This window comes from Phoca vitulina, unplaced genomic scaffold (assembly GCF_004348235.1).
Source record: "Phoca vitulina isolate PV1807 unplaced genomic scaffold, GSC_HSeal_1.0 scaffold52, whole genome shotgun sequence".
Classification (NCBI taxonomy): domain Eukaryota; kingdom Metazoa; phylum Chordata; class Mammalia; order Carnivora; family Phocidae; genus Phoca; species Phoca vitulina.
Window position 1 is genome coordinate 2,076,246 of NW_022589755.1, and position 10,367 is coordinate 2,086,612.

Consider the following 10,367-nt stretch of genomic DNA (forward strand, 5'->3'; position numbering starts at 1 on the left):
CACACACGCTCACCTCCCACATCTCTGGCAGCTCACACTTTCTCTCACACACACACCTTTCGCATGTCTGGTATCTCACTCTCACACCTTCCACTCAGGCTCTCCTGGAGCCTAGCACACGAGCTCACCTTCCACGCACAGGCGCACCACTTCTCTCACACTCCCGCCAGCACACCCTGGTCGCCCGCCGGCCGCTCGCGTCCAGCCCGCCGCACACGCCCCCTCCCCGCACTCGCCCCGCCCCAGCCGCCCCACAGCCCCGCCGGCGGCCGCAGCAGCCCCCGCACGCCCGCCCCTCGGACCGCAGGATCGCACCGCGCCGCGCTGGCCTCTGGGAAATGTAGTCGGCGCGGGGAAGGCTCCGCGGCGGCGTCCGGGTTGGAACTCTACCGCCGGGGTCAGGGCGGCCCGCCTCGCCTACCCGGCCCGGCCCCCGGGCTCCGACTGCCGACCCGCGGGAACAGCCCACCGCCTCCGCCCGGAAACCACCCCTCTCACCCGAAGGGCCGCAAGCGCCAACGCCCGGGCTCCGAACGTGCAGCAGACGAATCTCCCGAGGCGGGCGGTGTAAGGGGGAGGAGCCCGAGGGACGAGGGGCGGGGAGGGGCGGGGCTTAGTGGAGGGGGCGTGTCCTTGGGCTGTAGAAAACGGGAGGAGGAACCCGAGAGCCGGAGCGTGCGTGCCTGCGATTGAATACCGCGGGGCTCGGGGGCGTGGCCTAGGGGTCAGGGGCGTGGCGGAGCTGGGCGGGAGTGTGCGCAGGCGCTTAGAAAGCGCGCTCCCCCTCCTTTCGCCTGGAGACCGGAAGCGTCCCTAGTTACCAGGTGGCAGGTGCGAGAAGACGGCGCTGCGGGCGGCTCCCTGGGCGCGCTCGCGGGCGGCTTTTCGAGGGGACGCTGTGTCCGTGTGAGCGTGGAGTGGCTCCGAGTGCGGCCCTCGAGCCTGTCCGTGGGAGCGTGGTTTTCTTCCTGTGCTAAGTTTTGCGACAGGAAGAACAGCGATCGGGAACCCCGAAAGTGTCCTATCCCCAAAGTGACGACAGCAAATTAGTAACGGTCTCTCCTGCCCAACGGGAGCGTCATCATTATCCTTACTGTTGAGAGGCAGTGAATGAGACGATGTGTCCGCCGCCAGACTGCTGGGCTTGAACCCCGTCCTGCCCCCCCACCCCGACAGTGGAAACGGTCCCCGCTATGGGGGACTAAGAAAGAGAATTAGGCCTGCACTGGAAAGAAAAGCCATGCAGGGGGATACAGCAGGGGAAAACACGGACAAAATTCCCTAGCCTCTTCCGATCTGACTTCTAAGTGGATGGAGAACACGAATGAATGAGTAAAATAAATAGCTTATCAAATGGTGGGAAAGGCTATGGAGGAACAGGGGGCAGAGGAATAGAGCGGAGAGGAAATTAGAAGGCTTGGTTTGGGGAAATGAATAAAAGAATGAAAATGGAGAAAAGATAGCATCCATAATCCCACAACTCAGAACTGCTGCTAACACTACTCACATTTGTACCATGTCGCTTAAAACATATTCTCCCGGGGCGCCTGGGTGGCTCAGCCGGTAAGCGTCTGCCTTCGGCTCACGTCGTGATCCCGGGGTCCTGGGATCGAGCCCCGCGTCGGGCTCCCTGCTCGGTGGGAAGCCTGCTTCTCCCTTGGCCTCTGCCCCTCCCCCTGCTTGTGTTCTCTCTCTTTCTCTCTCTCAAATAAACAAGATCTTTAAAAACATTTTTTTCCCTTCACACCCTCGTTGAGATTTCTATACCTAAATAAACAATTTAGAAAAATGGGAGTATATGGTACATAATCTCCATAACATCTTTCTCCACTATATGGTGAACATCTTTCTGTATCAAAAAGCATTCTTTAGTCCATTTCTAAGTAATTACAATGTCAAAATTATTGATTGCCACAACTAATTTGAACAAAATGCTGTTGTTGGGCTCAAAATCCTGAATACTGAGCAAATTGTTAGTATACTTCTATCTCAGGTCTTGGCCAGCTGACCCTCGGTTGGTGCAGTGTGGATGCCTGGTAAGTGTCATTCATTTCTGGGGTCAGAGATGCTCAGATTTGTGAGGATATATGAACCAGAGAGGATCGTATACTGTTATTTGTTATTGGAAAACTACAGGAAGCATTTGGGTTGGAATTCATTACATTCTCCTACTCCAACATCTTGGTCTACCCTCCAGAGCTTCTGGCATCTTTCACTAGAACTATCTGGGCCAATTCTACAGATAAAAATATAAACTCTGCACAAAATATGAAAAACAGTTACCTGAAAGCACCAGAGAGTTACCAAAGGAGAAAGAAATTGAAGAAATAATGACCAAAATTTTCTCAATTTGATGAAAGTATAAAATTGCAGATTCAAAAAGCCGAGTGTCCTGGGGAATCTTAGGCAGAGGAGGGACCCAAACTTTTACAGTTGGGTTGGATTAAGAAGCCCTCCTATGTGGCCCCATGGCAGGAGGCAGTGCTGGGAGTTAGAAATGGAGAAATAAAAAATGCCTCCTCCTTTCTTCCACCATCCAGACTACCCTCTCTTATCCTTACTCCTTGCCCTTTTTCAAGCTACCATCAAAGAACAACTAATCTCCTGGCAGCTACTGCAAACCCCAGCATGCATGGGTTAAACTCCTTGGGTCTGCATTTCTGTAGAAAAATAAAGTGCCCAAATTCAGCTGATAGGATGTAAGCAACGTTTGCAATGGGGACTGAAAACTAAAGTGATCTTGCTTTAGTATATAATGAGAAAACAGCACTATCTAGTGTAATGTCCTATCATCATGCTTTGTGGTTGCCATTATACTTGTTAGGTTATATATTTACTTGTTTATCTGTTTATTGTCTAACTCTCTTGCTAAAGTGTATGCTCCATGTTTGTTTTACTTCTGTTGAGAACACTTCCTGGGACAAAGTGGGTACTCAATAAATAGATGTTGAATGGATGAATTTTAAAAATTGATGTGTTCTAACACAGGAAACAACAGATGTTGGCGAAGATGCGGAGAAAGGGGAACACTCTTACACTATTGGTGGGAATGCAAACTGGTGCAGCCACTCTGGAAAACAGTATGGAGGGTACTCACAAAGTTAAAAATAGAACTACCGGACAGCCCAGCAATTGCACTACTAGGTATTTCCCCAAAGGATACAAAAAAAACTAATTCGAAGGGGGACATGCACCCTGATGTTTATAGCAGCACTATCAACAATAGCCAGGTTATGGAAAGAGCCCAAATGTCCATTGACTGAAGAATGGATAAAGAAGATGTGGTGTATATGATGTGGTTTTGGAATATAAGTGAGGTTCGGTGGGGTGAAGTCCAGAGCCGACGACCAAGAAAATTCTTGAGACGTCTTTGGTGCAAAATGGTGGTTTATTAAAGCACGGGGACAGGACCCATGGGCAGAAAGAGCAGTTGCACCAGGGTTGCGAGGGGTGGCTGGTTATATACTACGGGGTTGGAGGTTAGTGAGGAAAAAGGGAGGTTTTCAAAAGGATTTTCATTGTTAAGACTCACAGGCCTCGCCACTGTCAAGTTCAAGTTGTTTTTCCCTCTAGCAAGGCTTTACAATGAAGATAGTTGGGAAATTCCTGGGGGAACATCACACTCGGCCTGCCTCAAGTATCTGTCAATGGGCTGTAGGTTATAAGGACATTTAATTGTATCTACATTTCCTTCTGGCAGCTAGGTTATTGATAGAAATACTTTGTTCTTGTAGATTGCTAAGACATTTGTAAACTGAGGGAGACTCAGGTCTTGCAGGATTGTGATCTCTATAAGTTGACTGTTTGTTTTTCCTTTAGGGCAGCCAGGAGTGCCTGAGGAATGTCACATATATGCAGTGGGGGGGGGGGGGTGGGGTGTCAGCGTCTGCTTTGTCCTCAGCTTGCCTTCTGTTCCCTCATCCTATATATACATATATATAGGATGTATGTGTATATAGACATATACACACACACACAATGGAATATTAACTCAGCCATCAAAAAGAAAGAAATCTTGGGGCGGCTGGGTGGCTCAGTCATTAAGTGTCTGCCTTCCGCTCAGGTCATGATCCCAGGGTCCTGGGATCGAGCCCCGCATCGGGCTCCCTGCTCAGCGGAGAGCCTGCTTCTCCCTCTCCCTCTGCCTGCCTCTCTGCCTACTTGTGCTCCCTCTCTCTATCTCTCTGTCAAATAAATAAATAAAATCTTTAAAAAAAAAAAGAAAAATCTTGCCATTTGCAATGATGCGGATGGAGCTAGAGTGTATTATGCGAAGTGAAGTAAGTCAGAGAAAGATAAATGCCATATGATTTCACTCATGTGGAATTTGAGAAACAAAACAGATGAACATTGGGGAAAATAAAAAGAGAGGCACACTGTAAAACAGACTCAACTATAGAGAGCAAACTGAGGGTTGCTGGAGGGGAGGTGGGCGGGGGATGGGCTAAATGGGTGATGGGTATTAAGAAGGGCTGGTTGTGCTGTTGTGATGAGCACTGGGTGTTATATGTAAGTGATGAACCACTTACTTCTACTTCTGAAACCAATATTACACTATATGTTAACTAACTGGAATTTAAATAAAAATTTGAAACGAAAATAAATAATAAAAATAATAAAAATCGATGTGTTCTATGTGTATTTTCTAAATACCCACAAAGGACCAAAAGAACTTGTCCCATGCTGAGATCATCCCATGAAGAGATGATTTTTGTCCCCTCCAGGGTGATCTAAAGAAAATAAAATGAAAGCCCCGGAATGAAAGGGGAAAAAATGAACGCATTAGCTAAGAGGAAGCGCTCAGCGGCTGTTTTGCAGTACGACAGCGCCACCTGTCGGACACAGGCACCACCTACAACAGCTCCATCTAGAAGCTCAGGTTTCCTGCAAGCAGCCTGGGGGTTCTCTCCCTGAAATCCCCATTCCAAGTCAATTTAGACTGAATGATTAGCAAGCAAGGGGTGCAACAGGCTTTGCTGACCGAATGAAAATAGTTTATTTAGGGGTGTAGCCAACCTCACCCTAGCGTCTTCTCGGTTTTACAGGAAGGAGTGGCAGCCACCCTTTCAGGGAAGGTTTATTCTTTTCTCTAAAGAGCCACTAGCTCAGTGGGGATTTTGAATTACAGAGGTTCCCCTGAAGTGCCTGCGTGCAATTCATTGAAGTTGCAGCCGAGTGAAGGCGGATGGTATCTGTCAATGGTGGCAGCTACCCACACGGATGCAGTGAGGTCAGGTGGAGGAACCGCCGGACAGGAAAGCCATCGGTCTTGCCTTAGACAATACTCTACGGACCAGACCTTAGGAAACACTGAGAATCTGGAGGAGCAGTGGCCTACTTACTACCCAGACAGGAGAGAGAAGAAAGGGCAACTGATCTTATTAGTAATTTTACATAATTTAAAAATCACAGGGCGCCTGGGTGGCTCTGTCGGTTAAGCGACTGCCTTCGGCTCAGGTCATGATCCTGCAGTCCCTGGATCGAGCCCCGAGTTGGGCTCCCTGCTCAGTGGGGCGTCTGCTTCTCCCTCTGCCCCTCCCCCTGTTCATTCTCTCTCTCTCAAATACATAAATAAAATCCTTTAAAAAAAGGAAAGGAAAAGGTGACACTATTCCTAAGGGAATGTTCAAAACTAGGCTACCTGGTGTAAGGTGTGCGCTCATTGCTTACGTGGCTCTCCCATAACGTGAAGGAACATGTACTCCCTTCCCCCTAACAGCTGGGTCTGCAGATTTTCCCTTGAGGAAAGTGATTCTGTTTGGTTTGCTGAGGTAGCCAAATGCAGCTGTGATTGTTCTTTTTTGGGGGGGATGGAGGAGCTGAGGCTTTTTTTAAATTGTGGTAAAATATACACAAAATTTGCCATTTTAGCCATTTTTAGGTCTACAATTCAGTAACATTAAGTACATACACATACAGCACAACCAAGTAAGGTTTCTCCAAGAAATGCAAGACTGTTTTAATATTTGAAAATCAAGCTATGTAATTTACCATCTTAAAAAAAACTCAAAAAATTAAAAACCGTATGATCATTTCAACAGATGCAGAAAAGCTTTTCACAGAATGTGACATCCAATCCAGATAAAGGCTTTGAGCAAACTAAGAAAGAAGGGAAATTACTCAACTTGATAAAAACTATTTTCAAAACCAGCTAATTTGATACATAATGATAAAAAAATAACTGGATGCTTTTTCCCTAAAATCAGGAATAAAGCAAGGATGTCTGCCCTCACTTCTACTTACTCTTGTACCAGAGGTTTCAGCCAGTACAATAAGGCTAGGAAAAATAAATAAGACACCAAGATGGGAAAGAAAAAGTAAAATTGCCTTTATTTGAAGAAGGCAGGGTCATCTTTGGTTGAACAACCCAGCCAATGTACCAAAAACAAAACAAACTAGACCAACTGAGTTTAGTATAATTGCAAAATACAGATGGAATATACAAACATCCATGGTATGTTATAATAGCAATGAACGATCAGAAATTGAAATTTAAAAAAGACAAATAGAATTATATTGATCTATGTGTCTGTTTTTGTGCCAGTATCATACTGTCTTGATGACTGCAGATCTGCAATATACTTTGAAGTCTGGCATTGTGATGCCACCAGCTTTGGTTTTCTTTTTCAACATTCCTCTGGCTAAAAATAGAGCTACCCTATGACCCAGCAATTGTACTACTAGGTATTTACCCCAAAGATACAAATGTAATGATCCGAAGGGGCACCTGCACCCCAATGTTTATAACAGCAATGTCCACAATAGCCAAACTGTGGAAAGAGCCCAGATGTCCATCAACAGATGAATGGATAAAGAAGATGAAATACACACACACACACACACACACACACACACACACACACACTGGAATATTATTCAGCCATCAAAAATGATGAATACTTACCATTTACATCGATGTGGATAGAACTGGAGGGTAATTATGCTGAGCAAAATAAGTCAATCAGGGAAAGATAATTATCATATGGTTTCACTCATATGTGGAATATAAGAAACAGTGCAGAGGATCATAGAGGAAGGGAGGGAAATCTGAATGGGAACTCATCAGAGAGGGAGACAAACCATGAGAGACCCTTAGCAATAGGAAACAAACTGAGGGTTGCTGGAGGGGAGGTGGGTGGGGAGATGGGGTAACTGAGTTGATGGGCATTAAGGAGGGCACGTGATGCGATGAGCACTGGGTGTTATAGGCAACTGAGGAATTACTGAACTCTACATCTGAAACAATGATGTATTATTTGTTGGCTAATTGAATTTAAATTTTAAAAAATGAGCCTCGTGGGGTGCCTGGGTGGCTCAGTCAGTTAAGCGGCTGCCTTTGGCTTGGGTCATGATTCCAGGGTCCTGGGATCGAGCCCCATGTCGGGCTCCCTGCTCGGCGGGGAGTCTGCTTCTCCCTCTGCCTCTGCCTCTCCCCCTGCTTATGCTCTCTCTCTGTCAAATAAAGAAATAAAACCTTTAAAATAAATAAATAAATAAATAAATAAATAAATAAATAAATAAATAAAATGAGCCTCGTGTGTAGTAGAAATATATATAAAGGCTGTTGCCCTGTTTTCTGAGTGAAAAAAAAAGACAAATAGAATTTAAAAATATGAAATATGTAGGGAATAATGTGATAAAGGTTATGCAAGATCTATTAAGTGGAAACTACAAAATACTGTTTAGAGAAATTAAAGGCCTGGCAAGTTCTGTTTTGCACTCTTGGGAGCTCTGATCTACCCTGTAAGGAATCCAGCTATTCTGTCCAGACCACATGAGGCCAGTGAGGGGCAGAGGCTCTGGGACTTCATGGAGAGGATCGAAGCAGCAGTGAATGGTGGAAATAGAGGCCCCATAATTATGATCTCAGCCACTCCGGCTTGGTGTCAGACATGGGAATAAAGAAACCATCTTGGATGTTCGGTCCTGGCAGGAACCACGTAGACCAAAGGTGAGATACGCATCCATCCAAGTACAATATGAACGCTTCACACACAGAATCATGAGAAATTTATAAAAAAAAAAAAAAGTTTCCTGCTCTGGCTCCTATGGTCGGGGTAGTCTGGTAAGTAGCAATAAATAATCGAGACAACGTGATTCTGAAGACCACAGAAGGGGTGGTATTTCACCTCATCTGCCTCCATCATGAAAGCTCAACGAACTCCGACACACAGAACACTTTCTTCAGCTGTGTCAACTCAAGGTACATCAAGGTGCTCCATGGTTGCAGAAATATATATTTTCACGTTTTTCAAAATGTTATTTTTAAAATCACCTTTTATTACTATTTTTAAAAATCTGGTTTAAATGAGTATATATACACAGATGACCAGTTTTGCAAATTCCATGCTCACACATACTATGTGAAAGAGATGAGGGGGTGAAAATGTATCTAAGTTTTAAATCAAAATGTGAAAAGTAGCTCTTTGAGTTATGAGATTACAGATATCCTTGGTTTTCTTCTGTTACGTACTTGTCCTGTCCAAGTTCTCGCCAGTATATGGCATTTTATAATGATTGAGAACCAGGGGGATAGCGGTTACACTTGGGGAGGTGATGGTGTCTGGAAGGGGCGCCAGGGACATTTAAAGGGTGCCGGTAATGTTCTGGTTTTTATTCAGAGTGCTGCCTACATGGGTAGATTGCCTTGTGAAAATTCATCAAGCTGTACACTTACGATTTCTGCCCTTTTTGCTGTGTATATAAAAATTTTTTACAATTTAAGGTAGTGCATTCATTCATACTGAAGAGCTCTTAAATATGTGAGATTCAGCCTCATGACCAAGTGTGGGAAATGGGAAATCTTTACTGTTTTTGCCCTGGAAAAGAGAAAGGAGCTTCCATGTCCCAATTTCAATTCTATTTATAAAATGCCATATACTGGTGCTCTTTCTCTCTCTCAAATAAATCTTTTTAAAATGTTCACAAGAGGGGCGCCTGGGTGGCTCAGTCTGTTAAGCGTCTGCCTTCAGCTCAGGTCATGATCTCAGGGTCCTGGGATTGAGCTCCTCATCGGGCTCCTTGCTCAGCGGGGAGTTGGCTTCTCCCTCTCCCTCCGCCTTCTCATGCTCTTTCTCAAATCAATAAATAAAATCTTAAAAAAAAAAATAAAATATTCACAAGAACTTTATAACTAAAACATCCAGAAACAATTCAAATGTCTACCAATAGGAGATGGATAAACAAATTATACTATATTGACAGAATACTACTCAGCGAAGAATAAACACCGAAAGACACAACATAAATGCCTCTCAAAATATTATGTTGAGTGAGGGAAGCCAGACAAACAAAACAAAAAACTCACAGTGCTTGATTCCATGTAGAAGAAAAAAACAACAAAGTCATCTTCTCCGAAGGTGGAGGTATGAGAGTGATGGGATTATATTTGTTATATGGGTGAAATCAATCGCCAACATGCATCAAACCTGTGTAGTGAACTTACCCTCCCCAAGGAGTTCCTGGGATCAGAGATCTCTCAAGAACAGTGCCATTCTCCACGAAAATGCTTTTAAAGATTCTACTAGTGTTGCCTCATGCAAAGGCCCACAGAAATCTTACTGGATCATCCACTCCAGCACTGTAATTCATTGAACCCTTTCAAGTCCTATCAGGATAGTATGGATATGGATTTGTCGTATCATTCAATATCCCATATATTACCTAGTATATGTCTACACCAGTCACTCCAGAAACTGTAATGACCTCTTCTGATTTAATCCATGTCAATATATTTTAATAAGCTTGATCTACTTTGGATGAGCACCTCCAAATTTATGTCCATAAACATTTCCTTGCTTGCTTAGGATGAGAAGTCCTAGTGAATGCTTTTAATGATTCTTGGGTGTCACTCATATCTTCTCTATTATCCTTCCACAATTCAAAGTCTGGGCAGTATTATAACTATATAACTATATTCTGGATACCAGCCAAGCAAACAAAGATGGACTAAGAGAGGTGGGGCTCCTCCATGAGGACCAGATACACATTGTGGCTTAAAGCTCTCTAGGCCCTCTGAATCTTGACAGATGTACTTATTCCGGTAACAATGATCTCAGTCTTTTTCACCGAATGCTCGAAACATCACACAAGCTACCAAGCATAGGTAATCTGAATTATTAGTGCAGACGGGACCACTGTCTGAATTTGGCTGACCTAAGGCTTACAGCAATAGGAGATTCTTTCCCTAAAACCTGGAGATCAAGTCAATGAATCAAGGCCTTCCATTCATTTATTCATCTACTTGATAAATATCTATTAATGACCTATAACATCTAAAGCACCTTTCTTGTCCTCATGGAGATTACATTCTGGCACTGGGAGATACACAAGTATTAAATGGTTTAATGAGTAAAGTAAGGGTTAGA

The 10,367-nt window shown here is 44.5% G+C and overlaps 1 protein-coding gene across 1 annotated transcript in view; it reads right to left on the reverse strand.

Moving 5' to 3' along the window:
• Positions 1-550, reverse strand: part of LOC116622016 (zinc finger protein 471-like) — a 21,084-nt gene extending 20,534 nt beyond the window's left edge. The window contains exon 1 of the mRNA XM_032388114.1: positions 499-550. The gene's annotated coding sequence lies outside the window, so the exon portion shown is untranslated. The remainder of the gene's footprint in view (positions 1-498) is intronic.
• Between the last annotated feature and the right edge of the window lie 9,817 nt (positions 551-10,367).